The following is a 7,500-nucleotide window of genomic DNA, read 5'->3' as shown; positions in this document are numbered from 1 at the left end:
TATACATGAATGTACTTCTATCTCACTGCTGTATTATACTTCAGAAACTCCTCCTTCCTCTTCCCTTCCCCTACCTGTAGCCTGCCAATCACAGTTTTCCCATGCAGTGCTGGGTAGGTCAGTGTTAGGTTGAAATCCGTCAAACCGTTTAGCCGTGATTGAACGACAGAGAGACAGACGGACATAACGCCCATTATAATACTATTATTATGTTTCTTACCCTTTTTCTTCTCCCTAACACCCCCTCTATGCTCCCTCTCTCACTTCCTCTCCCTCTCACTCACTCTCTGTCACACCCTGAACAACCCCGACCCCTTGGGTTGCCATTGATGTCTTACCCCCACAGTATTCGATAGTAAGTCATATTTTAGTACGTAACCGAAAATTCGAAAAGTAATTTTACTACGTATACCGAAAATTAGTTTATGATAAATCCTTAACGTTATCAAGTCTAGGGGCTGAACAAGCCCGTTCGGGGAAGGCGCCCCGCCCCCTCCGGCGCCTTTGGTTGACCTTTGTTTGCGTTGAAACCCACCAATTTATAAACCATCTTTATGTTCTCCGCTATCACCCTGCCAAGTTTCATGCCCATCGGACCAGCCGTTTGGCCGTGATTGAATGACAGACGGATGGACAGCCATAACGCCCTTTATAGTAAGATTATTATTATTATTATTATTATTATTATTATATTATTTATTATTATTATTATTCAGAAGATAAACCCTATTCCTATGGAACAAGTCCACCATAGGGGCCATTTTCCATAAATCAAAGCTTCCAAAGAATATGGTGTTCGTTAGGAAGACGAGAAGTGAAACCCAGAAAAAGAAGAGAATTCACTTATTAAAAAGAAACAATAAATTAGTAAATTAATAAATAGATGAATATGTATTAAAATGCAGAAAGAGAACAGAATCAAGGTAGTAATGCGCAGCATCTTCGCTCGAGAGTTTCAAGTTCCAATGACACAAACATTCTCAGGGAGGCTGTTCCACCGTCGAATTCTGAGAGGAATAAAGGATCTTTGAGGAAGTTCCACGGCGAGATACATTTTTGCTGGGGTTTACTAAATACTTTTCTACACTAGCTGCGACCCTCCACAGTCACTCAAAATCCAAGTGCACGATTCACTATCTCAAGCATCACGATAGACTTAAAACAAAGGAATAATATTTCGCACCATTTTCTGATGAAATTGCGCTCTAAAACATATGCGTTTATTTAGCGCGCATTCAAACAAACCCATCCACGTTTTCGTGCATCGTATTCGGCTATTTTTCCCTCCCTGTCATCATTAAACACACTAATACGCATGCATAAACTCGTGTTTTCACGCATGCGTAGTAAGATACAAAAGGGGCAGCACCAATATGCAGCAAATGTGGCTTGCTGTCGAACTTCTAAGTTCCAGAGGTTCTAATTTATTCCTCAAACCGTCGGACTGTGGAACAGTGGTGCTGTTGGAATGCCAGAAGTTTAAGCGAGGATGCAAATGTCTTGCTACCTAAAACATATTCATTGTATCTTAAAAATATTTACTTATGTTTTCTATTTACTCGTTCATTACTTTTGTGATTTATATTTTTTGTTGCTAATGACTGATCTCTTCTTCCTATTACCCCTATTACTTCTTCCAACGAACACCACATTTTGGAAGCCTGAATTTCAAGTCAATGACCCTTATGGGGGCCTTGTTCAATATGAATAGGAGTTAATCTTCTTAATAATAATAATAATAATAATAATAATAATAATAATAATAATAATAATAATAATAATAATAATAATAATAATAATAATCCTCATTTCCTATTGTATTCTGTTACCTCCTTCCAACGAACGCCACATTGTTTGGAAGCTTGAATATCAGGTCATTGGCCCCTATGGTCGGCCTGTTCAATGTGAACAGAGTTAATGTTCTCAATAATAATATAATAATAATAATAATAATAATAATAATAATAATAATAATAATAATAATACGTACTTCTTTCCGATGAACACCATACTTTCTTCAGAAACTTGAATTTGAAGTCATTGGCCCCTATCATGGGCCTGTTCCGTATGAATAGGGTTCATCTTCTCAATACTGGTAATAATAAGGTTTATATGCTGTCAGAAACAAACGCACGCATGCTAGCAAGCACGCACTTCCTTATCACTCATGACACAGCGTGGAACGTTCCTCCCGTTCAATTCGTCGGCGAAAGCACATTACATTACTCGGTCGAGCAGGTGCTCATGATGATGCTATTACCTGCTCATTCACAGGTCCCCGATCTAATCGCTTGCTGGCATTATTACCTGACGATTGGTAATTAAAGGTGAACTTCCTGTCGCTCCGTTTCTCCCTTCGTTCGAAGGTTATATATCATTTTTGTTTTTTACATTTGTCGTTAGTTTACATCTGGGTAATTGAATAGTCTGTTAAATGTCGTTAGCTTACATAACTCTGGGTAATGGAATACTCAGCTGAAATTACAAAATATTTTTTATACAGATGTCGCTAGTTTACTTCTGGATGATTGTTTGTTTGTTTGTTTGTATGGTGCTTTTACGTTTCATGGAACCAGTGGTTATTCAGCAACGGGACACAACGGCTTTACGTGACTTCCGACCCACGTCGAGAGTGAACTTCTGCCACCAGAAATACACATCTCTCTCTCCTCAATGGAATGGCCGAGAATCGAACCCGCGACCACTGAGGTGGGACGCAAACACCATACCAACCACGCCACTGAGGCGCTTTTCTTGGATGATTGATTAGTCTGTGAAATCTACGCTTTTTGTTTACTGTTGTCGTTAGTTTACTTCTGGGTAACTGATTAGTCTTAAATTTATAAATTTACAAAACATTTTCTTTTACAGTTGTCGTTAATTTAATTCTGGGTAACTGTCTTAAATTTACGAAGCTTTCATGAAACATCGATTTCTTTCAGCGATGCTACAAACTCTTCTGACATTTTTGTGTAAATGAAACGAATTTTAAACTACAGTAGCTCATTGCTTTTCAGTTCTTGTCGTAGATATAAAATGTTTCATTATATCAATTATACGTATCTGTAATTCAATATATCACTACAACAGAACGTATGGAACTTTTTTTTCATTTTATCTAAGACAATGCAAGAAAGCACCCCATTATTTGAATCTTATTGAACATTTTACCATTTAAATAGCTCCACTTATACAGTTCGCTCAAAAAGAAGTCCAGTTACCTTAAGAAGGTGAAATCTGTATTTGCCTAAAATACAGTTAATTTTATGTCTTACTGAAAAACTCCTAAATATAGTTTGAAAAATCACGAGAATAATATTTGGCATTTGCATGTCCGTCTCGTTGCTTATCTCTGTCGGTGTGACAAACATTTTGAAATCCTACTGATAGATTTTGACAAAATGGAACGGACTACGAATCACCTGTAATTGGATCCATTTTTGTTTTTGTTGTTGAGCACTCGTTCTCCTCCTGCTTTCCGGATTTTCACGCCGAGGCTAACGAGTCGAATTTGGAAAGTATATAACCATTTTCTGGACTACTTAGGAAAGGGATAACGGGGATAGTAAGTAAAACAGATAACAAAATGATTGGAATTGCTTTGCATAAAGCGTTAATTTGTATGAGTTATTCAGTCAAGGTAAAAAAAAGAGTAAAAAAACTGTTCACAGAATTTCCATCTAAAGCAAGTTTTTGCAGAGAGAAATGTCCACATACACCAGCAAACATAAACATCAGCTTGGGAAGGTCATAAAAGTTAAGACTTGACGGGAGAAACCTTCAAGTTTTTGCCATTTAGATTTTTTTTTTTTTTTTTTTTGTGATAAAACGACATAAACCACCGAGCAGAAAGTGACGCCAATGTAAACCAGCAAAAACAAAAGTGGTGTCCATATAAACCAGGAAACATGATCATCAGCTTGGAAGGGCCATGAAAGTTAAGACGGACGGGAGAAACCTTCAAGTTCTTGCCCTCTAATTCTTTTAAGATTAAAAACCACGCCGGACACTCGGCCACCGCGAACAATAAGAGGGCCCCTGATGGATCGCCCAAGGTAGACTCCCACTCACTCCCGAGTAAGTATAGCCTCAAGGGAATGATGATGATGATAATGATACTCTCCTTTGATCGCAGGACCTTCTCGCGTGCGTGTGTGTCTTCCGCTCGCCGGCTTCAATATTTCACAGCACCAGACGGACTGCAAAAGAAAGAGGCTTCGCTTCCTCTAATGGAAAATCTATACAGAGTCAAGGGCAGGAGGGACATTGCACGTGACAGAGGCTAACGAGGAAACTGTTCGACAGCGACGCTGTGATGGAGATCTAGAATGAGAAGGCAGCTTTCTTTGACAGGAAGGGAATGGGACACGAAATTTAGGTTAAAAGCCAAGCAAGCGCCAGGACGCGAGATGTCATTCAACGCTGAAAAGGGAAACTGAGAATAAAAAGGATCTATATTTGTAACAGAAGGAAAATATTCTGCTGCTGCATTATTATGGAACATTTGTTAGGAGAGGGAGTTGAAGTTAAATATAGAATTTAGCCCAAAGGCCACCACGTATTGGGGGACCTATGAGGTCATTCAGCGCTGAAATAGAAATTGACGGAAAAAGGTTTGAAAGGTGTAACGGGAAGAAAACCTCGCAGTTGCATTATGAATCAAGTGTTAGGAGAGGGTGGAAAGTAAGATGAAGAAAGAGAATATGAAAGGAGGTACAGTAAAAGGAATGAAAGTGGTTGCAGCAAGGGACCGAAGGCACGCTGCAAAGAACAGTAAGTAATACCTACAGTGCACCGCATGAGGTTTAGGTGTACTGACGGTACTACCCCCTTACAGGATAGCAGAAGGTGGAGGAAAGCAAGAAAGAAGAAAAGAACATGAACGGAATGACAGTGAAAGAAATGAAAGTTGCAACTCGGGACCGAAGGGACGCTGCAAAGAACCTTAAGTGACGCCTACAGTGGCCGGCGTGAGGTGCACTGACGGCACTACCCCTCTACGGAGAATTTTCTTTTAGAGGATTTTGTAAAATGGAGCGATTAGACGCCAAAACTTCAGCCTTTGCCTGAACTTTAGAGATTCGTGATTACTTTGGCATAAGTTACAAGCTGCCAGCACTTGCATGAGTTATTTTAAAAGCCTGAGTCGTTATAACCGTGTTGGTGAAGACTTAAATTATTTTTGTTCTTCATTCACCTTTTTTCCTCACAATGTCCCTCTCAGCCTCAATGACCTCATAGGTCCCTGTGCTTGGCCTTTGGCCTAAATATCAGATTCCAATTCCATATCCAACTTTGTCATTATATAGCATCTTTATCAATTTCGTACAGAGTGATTCCCAGATTCCCATAGTTGTGTGGAACTTTTTGTTAATCATTGAACTAAGAAACCATCACCGTCATTTTGAATCTTTTGTAATTAAGGAAGTCTTAGAATGTTGGGGTACATCTCTCTATCTATCTGTTTATTTATCTATCTCTCCATCTATCTAACTAAAGGTGTTGACAACTAATCATATTTCACGGCGGCAAAGGACCGCGACCCCGTTGTACAAGCAACCATAGCAGGCCATTTTTTCAAAACCATCTCTTCACTTATTTCACTTCAGCCTTTTACCCCAGCACTGCATACACGTATCGATTTAAACCGTGTAAACTCACTGGTGTTTTGTAAGCAAACAAAAGCTGTTGCCTAACATTTGGGTTCAGACTGGGGGAAAAAATGGAAGACAAATACAATGAAAATTGAAAATAAACTCCGTGGACGTTTCAGGGAAGTGATGCGCAAAGAGTGAATGGCGTATCTCGCTCCTTTCTTCCTCTCCTCTCCCTGTTTTAGTTTTCTGCAACAGAAAACTGTTGAAATGGATATTTATTTGCCCGTCCGCACTTCTCCTGTCCGCCATCAGATCTTAAAACTACTGAGGTTAAATGACTGTAAATTAGTATGTTGATCATCCACCCTCCAATCATCAAACATACCAAATTGCATCCCTCTAGCCTCACAGGTTTTATTTTATTTATATTGCAGCCAAATACCCTCAGAAGCTTTTCTTTTATTTAAGATTAAAGTTTACCATAATTGTGCATCTGGCAACACTATAGGACAGGCCACCAGAGTCGTGGCTGAAAGCTTCATGGGCTCGGCTCATACAGCTTTTGATGCGATCGAACCTGGTTTTTCCTTTTCCTCATCTTGCTGTCTTTTCTCTTTCACCGTGTATAATTTTCGTTTTTTCTTCATTACACCAAATAAATCAAAACGTGCTAAAATCTACGGTCAAATAGAGCTTTGTTTCACCAAACAAAAATTAAAATTAATACGCTATATTTTATTAGAAAATTTTTTTCTGTACTGTTTAACATATAAATTATCAATTTTTTTACATTTTCATTCTAATAAATAAATCATAAAATATACCTACCTAAAATTCCTCTATCTTTGCCTCAACGTGAAACAACAACAACCCTGAGTAAGCGAAAAAAGAAATACAAGGTATTTAAAAAGAGCCATGTTTTACTAAAATCTGGAAAGAAATACTGACCAAATAATATGATTTTGTGAATGACCAGGACATTGTATTTAAGTACAATACGCCTGTGGACCTATCTTACCCCACATGTATAATCAGTACCCAAATACCCAAATATCTTCACCCACGTAGGACCTGGCTAAACAAGCCGGTGGTTAATGGAACTGAATACAAAATTTAGGCCGAAGGCAAGCCCTGGGACCTATGATGAGGCCATTCAACGCTGAAAGAGGAATTGAGAGTAAGAAGGTCTTTTTTAACAGTGCAACAGAGGGAAAAAACCTCTCGGTTGCACTATGAAAAAATTTGTTAAGAGATGGTTGAGGAAAGCAAGATAGAAGAAAGAGAATATGACTGGAGACGCATTAAAAGGAATGGACTAGAATACGGAATGATACAGACTTTGTGATGACGTGAAAGGGAACTTCCTGGGTGGCATGAATTCTCATTTACATCAACATAGATTATCGGTTTACGGATCCGCTTCTGGTCAACGCTTATCGGTAGTCGATGAGGAGAGTGATTGTGTGATGTGTTTTATCGGTGGCTTTTTTTCTTTGGTTTTTTTTATTTTTTATTTTGGTCTTTTCATAACATCGCCGCCGTTATCATCCTTTTTCTCCTAGTTGTGTCTTTGTGCCAACTCTTCGTAAGTTTCTCCTTTCAATGTTTTGCCTGTCGTGCAATTGGAACGCCCAAAGGTTCAAGCGAATCTGTAATGTATTACTACCTTGATAAAATTATCCTTGTATTTTAATGATGAATTTACATTTTTATCCATTTATTTATTAATTTGTCCACTTATTTTTACTTTTATGATGACTGATATCGTCTTTCGGTATTTCCCATTACCTTTTCTTCCTTTTTTGTAATATATATATATATATATATATATATATATATATATATATATATATATATATATATATATTATAAATAATATATATATATATACACAATTACAAAA

This window comes from Macrobrachium nipponense, chromosome 22 (assembly GCF_015104395.2).
Source record: "Macrobrachium nipponense isolate FS-2020 chromosome 22, ASM1510439v2, whole genome shotgun sequence".
NCBI classification, from domain to species: domain Eukaryota; kingdom Metazoa; phylum Arthropoda; class Malacostraca; order Decapoda; family Palaemonidae; genus Macrobrachium; species Macrobrachium nipponense.
This window is presented reverse-complemented; position numbering follows the sequence as displayed.